We start from the raw sequence: 12,133 nt of genomic DNA, 5'->3' as shown, positions 1-12,133 counted from the left end.
TCCTAATCTCATTGATCTGGTTCCTTCATATTAGGTCATGTTACAAATTCCAAATCAGATTACAACAAAATCAGATTAGTTTCTTGTTCTTAAACAGAATAGCTTAAATGTCTAGACCCGGTACTTAAGAATTCATATTTTACAGAATTTGTCTACTCTGGGTGTGCAGGAGCAGCAGAGCACTCAGTACTGGATGGATCACCTGCTTAATTTTATTTCAAGGAGGCTTTCCATAGTAAGCAAGCAGTGGATTAAACTAAGAGCCTGAGAAAGTAATTTTCAGAAGAATTCTCTGGCAGCTGAAATGTCACTGCTGTTCCCACTGCAAGATTCATTCACATTCTCCAAAAACTCTTATGAACATGACATATCATGTGATCTGCACTCCAAACTTGTTTTATGACCTGGCACTTACAGTATATTGATTTTATTATTCATCATTACGAGAAGAAAGAAATTTGTTCTATGACACTTAGACAACGGAGTCACATTTCTAGGAAACACACTACTCATCTGAATCAGACATCTCTCTTTTGATCAAAAGCATCTAATTACTTATGAGAGCTTCACCTTTCAGCAGAAGGTGCTGTTTCTGTAAATGTATGAACCTGTTCTAGGTCAGAGGGTGTGGGACCAGACTTTGAAGAAAGCTGTATTGCATTCCCACATTTTCAGCTGCTCCATGATGGGAAATTAATTGAAGGTGGAGTCCTCATCCTACAGAAAGAGTGTTTTCAAGGTCTTTACAAGTGGAATCCTTGCTTGCACTATAGCATTTTCAAAGCCCTTAGAAAGCACTGGAAAAACTACTGAAAAACCTTCAGTAAGCTTTGAGTTGTAGCCTAAATATCCCTTCATTTAGGTTTCCTGTTGATAAATGTTAATAACAGTAATACTTATTTCTCTAGTCATCTGCAGGTATTAAGCAATTACCATGGCATTGAATATTTATGCTATACTGAATTAGTGCTTAAAAAGTTCACTAAAGACTTAAGCAAAAAGGATAAAGTAACAAAAATAATATATATTTTTAATGTTTCTGATATTGAAAGTAAAGAAAAAAAACCAACCGTAAATGAAAAAGTGATGCAGTCCATATATCTCACAGGAAGGAAGGATAATAAAAGTATCTTGCATGTTACATAGGGTCTTTTTTTGTTCCTAATTAATTGCTCACTCTTTCTTATTAACGAATCCAAAGAACAGTCTTTAGTTTAAAATGCTTACCTGGAACCTGGATTTCAAATGGGGATTTAATTGTTTCTAGTTTTTCACATCAGTTTCCTGTGACTTTAGTATTCTTGGGCTCATCTCAGATTCCTAGTGCCACCTTACACTGTGCAATTAAAATAGATATGCACAACTGTATCTGGAGTTGTTTTTCAGCTAGAAGTGTTTTGTTGTAAGTGTACTGTAAGGAAGTTAGTATAAAAGAACAAGGGGGAATAATATATAAAAAAAGAGAAATGGTATGACTTAAGGTTATTGCTATTTGAACAGACCATACATCTGACGTCCCAGATTGTACCAATTACTAGTTCAAGAACAGTGGTAGAGTTGCTAGTCAAACAGCCAAGAAAAACATTCCCAGTCTTCCCAATGAAATTGCGATGGTTGAAAAGAAATATTCAGGTCAGAGTACGCCCTAATAAAACACCCACCTTTTTTCCGTGTTTAGAGGAAAATATCTTCTTTTGAATGTTTTATTTGCTTTCCCAAGAGCTAACGTAAATTTTATTAAGGATAAAACTCATTTACCAGAGGAACCCGTTAACTCGACAGCAAGCCATATCCAGGGAAGCAACTTGGCCACACGGTGGAGCTTTCTGCTCTCGCTGCGGGAAAGGATGGTCAAAAGAGCCGGCTGACTCGGCCAGAATCCTCCAGAGGGAGATACTAAGTCCTTAAGTTCTCCTAGAAATACCGTTCTTTAGGGTGATTTATGCTTATATCTGCAAGGAGAGGTGTGGATATTTGCTTTGTTTTCTCCCTCCCCCCCCACCCAGGTCTGGAAACTGTGTCTAGTAGTGAAATTAATTACCAATGCATTTCATTCAGACCCGCAAATTCCTGTTTATTTCCGGTGTTATGGTTGCACTCAACCTACTGCCACATGCAGCCTATTCATCATCCCTAGATACGTAAAAATTCATCATACATATACATTTATTTTACCACTAAAAGCAGTATACTATCCTCACCCTGTTTCCTCACTGCACTTCTGCCTACAAGGAGCTCATTATACACTTTGCCTTCCTCCAGGCTCATGTTGTACAGTACTTGACTTGGATCGCATTGAAAGGAAAGGCTAAGGACCAGCAGCAGATGCAGGAACATTACTTAATAAATTGCTAATCCATCCTCATTAACAAAGAAGTCCTTCCAGAGTGGATATTAAGACAAAGAGCTTTTGGCATTTGTGTAGACTTAAGGGAACGTCTGTGTTTGTGATGGCAGAAGATTCATTGTGTGATAATAGAAACGAAGCCCCAAAGGAAAATCTTTTCACTGATCAAAGTAAGACTTTTTATAAGAACTTTCACTAGTGTTCTTTTTTTCCTTTCTTCCTCTCCCCCCGCCTTTTCTTACCTATTGGTAGATATGTCATCCCTTTAGAAATGAGTGCTCATCTTGAAAGAACTCATCATTAGATCGTACAATGATACTTTCAGTGGTTCTGTTCTCCCACTCGTGTGTGCTTTGAATTAGAATACAAATGTAAAGGTCTGTTCATACGTACAAATTGCACACACCGAATTAAATAATTTCCTAACTTGGAGTTGGTTCGGTTTAATTATTTAGGCTTTTAAACCACTTACGCAATTAAACAAATCAGTATTAGTTACAGTTAAGATGATTTATGAGTGCACAAAGAGATTGCACTTGCTTAATTAAACCTGCAAAAAATTATTTGATTCCATTGATAGAAATTCTGCATTTAGGTTTCACCTTGGAAACGTTTTTAAATTGTGAAAAGAATGACCTATCTTAAAACCTTGAGAAGAATATATGGTTTTGTTTTTTTTAAAATGTGTGAAAATTCAATTTTGTCTTTAGAAGAGAAAGCGATTGTAATCAGGGAAAGACAAGAAAGGGGAGCAAAACATGAAGCTGATCAGTTTAATTTTGTTGTGCAACATTTATGAAAAGCTAAATATTAACGTTAGGTTGTGATCCATGATCCTGTTATCAAGGCTTAAACTGCTTTGCATGAGCTGAGCCTTAGAGGCTGCCCATATGCATCTTCGTAGCACATACCAAATCTTAGATGAGTTAATTTAGCTAAGCCCATACTGTCTATTATAGGGCTCTCTCCAAGCATTCCACCTACAACGCATATAAAAATACCACGAGACCAGTGAACACAACAGACAAACTTAGGAAAACCAGCCCGGGTTTGATGGGTGCTGGCAGGAAAGAGACAATCGTTACCACAGCATCTGAGGAAGTCTCTACGTTGCTTATATAATTTGAAGTTTTTCTTCTAACTTTTGGGGCTCAAAAGCTCCACTTCCATAACCTCGTTGATAACATTTAATCCAGCATCAGAGTAAGGCTTACGTATTTGCACCATGAGGTCCTTGGAAAGAACACTATTTGAAATACAGAGACACTGCAATTTTGTTAGTATTTCCTTAGTGTTTGTAAACTATATCTTGCATTTTTTGCATTGTTTTTATAATCCTTTTGCACTGAGGACAGCACACACAAAAGCCCCCCAAATCCAAGCAAGCAAAAAAATCCAGGATCCTTACTCTGCAAAAATGGGTTAAGAAAAGATCTTCCCTTGAAGATGTGAGTGGTCTGTGCTGTCTTCTAAAAGCTAGGCTATGAGCGTTTAGTGCAAAGGCTGGGGGTCTGACTTACCATCTGCTGAAGTCAGGGGCAAAAATGTTATTTTATTCACCATTGTGATGTTCACTTCTGTTCAGCTGAATCGCATCAATTTAGAATACTCAAAAGCTCTATAGCTGTGTCTTTTCCTTTTGAGACTAAAAAGCTATTATGAGAAAATCTGTTACGTTGAAAAAGCGAGGGTGCTAATGGATTATTAAATGTCTGGGTTAACCTTACTAGAGATGTTTTCATTGGGATAACTCAATTTAATACAGTATAATAGAATTTTCGAGTATATGTTAAAGTCCAAATGGTAATGTGTAAAAGCAAAGAATGAAAGTCCCTTTGAGAAATCTGCCTGAAAGCTGATTATTTGAAATTGCTGTAACCTTATAACTCTTTATTCCTGTGATGGGATGATATAATTTAGAAGTGGGTGGCTTAGTGATATACGTTTCATTTAGATTCTTCCTAATAGGTGACATTTATTGAAAGCTTACTCTTGAACTGTGTTCCATGCCTTGTGCTATCTATCTGCCTTGGAGCTGTTGGACGCTGTAATTACATTTTGCTTCATTTCCTGTATAATTTATGTGAAAATCCTTCCATGGTAGGAAAGTACAAAGTCAAGATAATGAGAACACGACAATGTATAAGATTTAAGATCGTTGTTTAGATTGCAGCTGGAATTGCCCATGACTCAGGCACTTTCAAGGTCATCCAACACAAAGTGAGCTCAGGCAGCACAGTGCTTTTGAGACTATATAAAATAAAAACATTTTGCTACTTCTAATAAACATCAATCTTAACATCATTATTCCTAGAAATTGAGGTGTGTCTTATGGGTAGAGTATGAAGAAATGCCAAATCTTACTGTGTTGAGTTACTGTGGCATTTAGCCACTAGCACGCTTTGTGTGAAGAATATAAAGAGTAGTTTTGTGCCAGGGCATAATGTTTTGAAGTCTCTAAAGCTTTGCTATTTTGTTTTATCACGCTTTCAAAGTTTTCCTCTTGGCAGTTTCTTGATGGCACAAGATGTATTTTTAACTAATGTGTTTTCTTAATGCCAATTTTTCTTTTTTCCCTTTAAAAAACTCTTGTAGCTACCGTTATGCTGCCAGTTCCTCTCATCACCCGCCTGGTCTACATTACATCTAGGGACAATCAACTGGATTTGTTTTCCAGGCTCAAGATATTGTATATATTTATTCTGCACTGTTGATTCTGAGGGTTTGTGGACTTAGTTTAGGTAGAATTTCTGAATCCTGTTTTAATGCTGCAAACTCTGTATATGCTTGGCTGTCTTCCATTACATTCTTACCATATATATCACATGCTAAGAAACAGAAATGGGCCACAAGACAACTTCCAATGAGCATGTTGGCCACTGAAAGCAACGTTTGATTTGCTTCACATTCTTGGTCTAAAGAGAGAGAAAGCGTGCTTCAAATTCCCTGTGGGAAAACTACAGGGAGCAACTTCCCCCAGAGAACAAAAGTGATGGATTTTGGTGAAGCTTTGAAGTCTCATCTTGGGAAGATTAAAGGAGTTTGGGGACTGAATAAGGAAACAAGGAGACAAGTTTAACAGAGGAAGAAGGTACATTTCCAAGCAAGGGAGGAGAGGAGAGGACCAGCCAGAGCTTGGAGGAAACATCCTCTAAAAGGTACGGGCTGTGAATGAACTACTGTGGGGGGATCTTGTGGCCCTTAAAAACTCTCAGGCTCGTGTTACATGGCACCTTTGACACAAATCCATGCTACTGTTGAAAGGGATGAACCCACCCGACTTCCTGCATCCTCCTTGTTCGCTCCCACCACCTCTCTTGTGCTCACAGCAAGGGTCATGCTGCTGAATGGTAGCCGAATCAAAGAACTGATCGGCTGAAAACTAATCTGGGCAGCGGGGAGAGCAGGGGATTGTCAGAACTATTATGCAGAGGTGTTGAATTCAAGTGATGATGTACGCACAGCCCGGTACAGCTAGCTTTTCTAACTACTGCGTTGTTGCGATATCCTGGAGAGCAAGCGGAACGAGCACATCTCTTTGCAAACAATAATTTCAGTAGCTGTGTTTGGGTTTTTTCCTTGGACAAATGATGATCGTTGGTTGCTAATGAGTTAACTGTTGTGTATCTAAACAACCTCCTAGGTGATGCAACAATAGAATTAGTAACATTCGTTATGCATTGAATTAAGCTGATCCGGATTTCCTCTCCCATTTTTTGTGAATATCTGGTTTGTGAAGAGGTTAGACAACAAATGCAGGCGAACTAATCTTATTTCAGTGCCAAAGGCCCTCTAAAATTGGGGCGCAATTTTAGGCTGTGAAATTGAGCGGATGTTACAAAAAGCAAGGGAACTAGAACGTAGATTTTTATGGATGTCTGCTCCAGCCACACCCCACTTCTCCCAGGTTTTTGACCTGTAAGACTTTCCTAAGTATCATCACTCCATAAATTTTTAGTCTATCAGAACTGTTTCTTGTATTTAATACGCGATATATTAAGTGACAGTGTCACTTTTTTCTTCCCACTCTATAACTAGCTGATATAGCCTAAGCATTATTTTAGAAGGGGAAAAGTATGATTTTTCTGAATCCCTTTCATTTGAGACACAGATGGTATTCAGGTCTTGTATCTCCTCAGTGCCTGCTTTCAACATTAGGGTACTGGACAAAATTATCATAATCTTTTTTATATTCCTTTAAATGAAATTGTTGTGGTAACTCTGTTGTTCCACGCTAGGCATGTGGGATAAAACTTTTTGCGGTCTTGGAATAAACATGTAGCACCTCAGCCCTCATGGATGGTAGAAGATCTGGGGAAGAACAAGGAGTGCCTAAAGAACTTGAGCAGTGCAAAATCAAGCTCTGAGAGATCAGGAGGTAGTTGAGGGGCTTCGTTATTGGTGCTCAGAAGCCCTTGTCTTGGCTTAAAAAACTGCTGACTGCTGTTTCAGTTCTCCTTAGCTTAAGAACTTCACCACATGCATTTCAAAGTGACGCTGAAGGTGTGGTTTTGGCGAATATCAGAAATGGTGCAAAACAACATTCTGATGTTTGAAGGGCAATTAAAACCAACTTAAATTGAACCAGTCCCAAACTTTCTGCATTTCAAATGTTGACAGTTCTTTGCTTCCTCACCACGGGCCAAAATGAGACAATCCCATGGAAGAACGTGTTCCCAAAAGGCCCTTAAAAATAGTAGTGCAAATTCAAGGTTTTCATCTCAGTCAAAAATGCAAAACCAACCCCCAGCCCTGATTATTCAGTTACTTTCTACCATTGTGAATTCCTTGAACATTTCCTCTTTTCTTCTAAAATGGGCAATTTCTTTTTATTTATTTATTTTTAAATGTCCTGACATTATCTTCTTCGTTTTCTTAGGTCTGGCTTGTAACAACTCACGTAAGTCTGAAAAATAATTTGGTTACAGTGCTTTCAGAAAGGTCTCTGGTGAAATGAATATGTCTGTAGGATGCTCAACATACTGCCGGATAGACAAAGCAGTGCAAAATCCAGGTTCCCTCGTAGCAGAAGTAGCTACAGCCTATGACACCCGAAAAATAAATTTTCTTACGGCGCCTCATTACTTTCTGGCCACCCAAAAGTAGAGAGGTGTGAGTCACGGGGGCAGTGTCGTGCACACAGGGCAGTGCTGCGAGCTATGTGCCTCAGTTGAACTGGCTGTAAAAGCTGGAGGGGCCTGCTCTGCCCCACCACGGGCGCTTGGCTTGGCATGTGGCTGCTTCTCTTTCTCCTCAGCCCCTCTCTGCTCCCCTTCTGTTTGTCCTTAGCCACTGCGTAGCATTAGGCTCTAAAACACTGACAATTTTCTGAATTCAATGGATTCTGTTGTGGATTGTACTGTCACGGGAATGTATATTTTAGTAGTCATGATACTCATCTAATGAATAAAAACAGTCATCTTATGATGTAAGATCGGTTAACTGCACAGGAAGGGCTTTTTAAATGGAATATTTTTTTATGTGGGATGTGAATTCACAAAGAAAATTGAACCACGATGGGAGTGTTCCCCTTGATCCAAGTCTGATAAATGTCAGCAAGAGTTATGAACATGCTGAAATTGAAGGGCGAAACCTACTGTATGAAATTAAACTGTCCAAACAATCTTAAGGGGAGACAATGATTTAACAGAGTTCAGCAGATCAATTTCACTCTCAGTAAGTGAAGATGATGGCTTTGGAATTGTTATCCTGGAAATCCCATAACTGCTCTTACGTCCAGCTGCACATCTTTAATATCTTTTGGGGGCTGAACAGGTGAACTGAGATTGTAATCTGAGAGTGGAGCATCCTTCTTTGAAGTCCAACTGCGTTGTCTTTTGATCCTTAGCTCTTTCAGCTCTAAAAGTAATGGTCCTCAAACTAAAAGGAGTTTCAGAATTTTCACACAAACCTGGACGCTGTACAGCATCATTACCTATCACTGATTTCTGTGGGGTTGAATGTTTTTAGCTCTACTGATAATTAGTTCACTTAAAGATGCACAAGTCTCTTTTTCAGTGTTTCCAAATACTTATTTTCCCCCACCTGTTTTATGTACTTAAGGATCTGGAGGGATAATATTCTCTTTTTACAGATATGACTGGAAAACTTGGTCCTTTCTGAATTTTTTACCTTGTAATTGGGATCAACAGTGTTGTGAACCTACCAAGCAGGGAGATTTTGAAAAGATCCGAGTTTAACTGCAATGCTGGAAAGATGGGTAAAATGTAAACTGAAACTCCACGGGAACGGATGAGCATAGAGAACATAGCCTACTGTTCGCCTGCATTTTCAGTAAGCAGAGTTCACCAAGCTGGCTTTCTCCTGGGTAAGTGTTTGAAAATGCAAAATGATCCTATGGATCAAATGTGAGGCTTCCTATTACACGCAGAGAGCTGCCACTATAAGTTTTGCAGTAAAAGGTTAATGTCCTGGTTTACATCCAGTTAATGGCAATTGAAATCAAATCTATAACCCCTGTAGTATTCATTCAGAGTAAAACCAAACCCCAGTAGGTTTCTGGCTTCAATAGAGCATATTGAAATGGGCAGCTGGGTGTTCTGGCTGCTAAACTGCTTGCTGAGTTGAAAAGCTAAACCAAACCCCTCCTCGTGATCTGAGTTAACGCTTGAGTGGTTTAAAGAGGCCATTGCAGGGTTCAGGGGCGACAGAGGATGCCACCAACTTCAGGGATAAGCTCTTGAATCCTGTTTTCTATTTTCTCTTTAAAAGCACTCTGCACCCTCCAGAGCCCTCCAGATGGGCTCTGAATTCACGAGTCTCTCGCTGCTCGTTGTGCTTTTAGTGTTCGGTACTAACTTCAGATTATGTATGTGGTTCCAGCACTGGCAGTACTAGAACTATATAAATGTCAGGCTTAAATTATCCCTTTGTTTTTCAGACTTTAGTCTTTCTCCTAACAAACAGAAACAAAATTAATATCCTTGTGGACGTGTTAAGATATATTAGCTAATTAAATTTATGTAAATGATTAATGTTAGCATTTTAATGTTTTTGGTAGTGTTATACCACCACCATATCAAAGGATACTGCTTGATCTGTGAAATGTAGTAAGCTCTGGGAGCTACCAATGATGTAAAGTCTTAATCTCTCCAGTGTGGTTCCTTCAAATAAAAACTAGGGTATCCAAAAGCTGAGGGAAAAGCGGGAAGTAGGAAGGGTAATACAGAGGGAGAAACAGCTGAGCTTCTCTCCTGTAGCTTTTGGAGATGTAGCTTATGTTCTCTGAGGGATTCAGGGCATTACTGTGTCAAAAACCTACTCTCTGGGTGTAGGGGAATTTTCCTCAGTGAGATGTCTGTCTGCAACATGATTTTAATGTTTCTGCGCATAACTGGAATAAGCAGGAAACTAATGGACTTTAGTAGATTGGCCCGACTACAGAGGCACTTCTTGTGAGCTAAGGCATCAGAATCTGGCCCCTAACGCCGTGCCCAAGAGGGCAAAGAAGTAACTACAACCAAGGAAATATATTTGAACTGACATATTATGGCTTTTAAATTGTAAAATGGAAAGCATATCTTGCAGCAGGTCAAAAAAAGTGGTGATGTGGGTGTGTTTGCAGTACACGCAGCATCAAAGGTTTAAAGGGGCGTTTCTGGCATTCAGATAATTCCTCCGTTTGTTTTTCCAGCTGGAAAGAGATGATAAGCCTTTTAGTGGAGACATATTTCTGGGCTGATACCCGTTCCTTTTGGCTGTTTGCTTTCACTTGATGAATGGTCTGACGCATAGCGAGGACAGTAGGATGATGCTTCTGTCCTGTGATCTAGAAGCCGAACAGGAAAGCCATTCCAAGGCTGGGGGATTTAAGTATGGTACAGATAGTTTGATATGCCAAAGTTCTAACAGCCTCTACTTTACAGATTCTCTATGAAAAATAATAAAATGCAGTACAGAAGAAGTAAAATTATTACAGCCCATCCTTCTTGGGAAGCTGCAAACTGTGGGAAGCCCACACCCTTTAAGTCTGTATTGTGGCTAAAGGAGGTGTGTACAAGAGATGCTTGGAATGGAGCTGGGACTGGCGAGTTCAGTTCATGGAAAAACCCGTGTAGTACGTAGAACATGGCCAAGTGGTGGTCCCACCAGTGGCTTTTACGAGGTTTAAAAAGTCATGCACATGTGACAAAAGAGGGAGAGAAGGGGGTGGTGCAGAATGCAGCTGCCTGGTTTTACTGAACTCTGAATAGAGGCATTTCTTTACCATTTCGGTGCTTTTGTGCCAATGGAACTCCCAGATTTCTGGGGAAGCTGCAAACAATATACAGCTGGGGCTCTGGGCGTTGCTATTGACTACATTTTGGAAATGCAGAGTTGTCTTTATCTGAGATGACCCTTCCTTGTCATCTAAAAACTGTGGAGTGAATTACACCAAATGGACTTTCAAAACTGTAAAACCATATGAGTAACTCTCAGAGTATAAATAATGAGGCCTGTGACTGCTTAGCCCTTTAGTTACTTAACTAAATGAAGTATAGTGCAACGGACAGAAACATGATTGCGAAAAACTAAAATTTCTCAGAAAGCGGCAATATTTTAGATTAACTCAGGGCAGAGGGAAAAAGCCGCCTGTGCTATTCTCTACAGGAAATTTAGCAGGGAGAACTTAATGTTCTTTCTTGTCAGAGGTTGCAAATAAAAGTTAACTACAACAGACCATTGATTTACGTAACTCAAGCCCTTGCCGCATTGCGCACAGAGTTATTAAGGAGAGAAAATACCACGCTAGGAACAAGTGAAAACTCTCTGTAAACTCTTGTTTTCTTTCCACGTTCTGTGTGTCAAATTTTGGCCAGAGAAACTATTCATATCAAGGTTTCTCGGTCTGTTTTGCTGTTTTAATAATGTGACCCAGAATATCCGCAACTTCTACGATGGAGAAAGGCACTGGAAATTCACTCGACCACGTGTCAAGTTCCTCAGCTGCCCTGGTCCCAGCAAAGCTCGGAGCAGTCTCTGCTGTCCCAACAACCCGACACCAGTATCACAGAGATGCTGGTGGGGAGGTGGTGTTGGAGCTGACTACAGGAACGATGTCAGGGGACTCTCCACCATGAAACTACGGCTGCCGGCAAGTACAGTTGCCCAGTAGTTAATCTTGGATGAAATGGATGGATTACTTTTTGAGTAGATGTAAGCTGGGTCAAAGCTATTGACAAAATGGTTGAGCCACTCAAAACTGAAAGCTGGTGGTTTGCTGTCAGTTTTACCATGAACGTGAATACTTGGAGTGAATTAGGAAGTTCATGCCCATGTGATGTTAGTTAATGATGTAATAATATGTAAGCATCATATGATAGGCACTGAGTGCATCATTACTATGCAATGCAGAAATACTATCCTTATTTAAGGATGGAAAATAAGGCATAAAAGTGCAAGAATTTGCCCCAGGACACAGAGAAAGTAAGAGAAAGAATAGGTGTTTAATATAGGCTCCTCAAGCTCACAGCACCAGTCCATTTGTTGTCTTTTAAAGTGATTCTTAGTGTTAAATATACTTTTAGTATCTATTAAAATAATTTTGTATTAAAATTAGTTAAGTAATAGAGCTGAAGAAATGGGAAATGAGCATCAGATGATAACGTTTTCCAGTGTTCTAGCTCTAGAAATAAGCATTATTATTATCACCAATAATCTAGTCAATGCTTATTGTAAATATTAAAGATGACACAGTAATCACTGGAATTGAGCGTAAGTGAGATATTTCAACTAGCAAGAAAAAGCTAATTGCTTGGTAATCTGTACTTGTCTGAATAACAGGTA

The sequence above is a fragment of the Rissa tridactyla genome, chromosome 9 (genome assembly GCF_028500815.1).
Source record: "Rissa tridactyla isolate bRisTri1 chromosome 9, bRisTri1.patW.cur.20221130, whole genome shotgun sequence".
Lineage (NCBI taxonomy): Eukaryota > Metazoa > Chordata > Aves > Charadriiformes > Laridae > Rissa > Rissa tridactyla.
Note: the sequence above shows the minus strand (reverse complement) of the source record.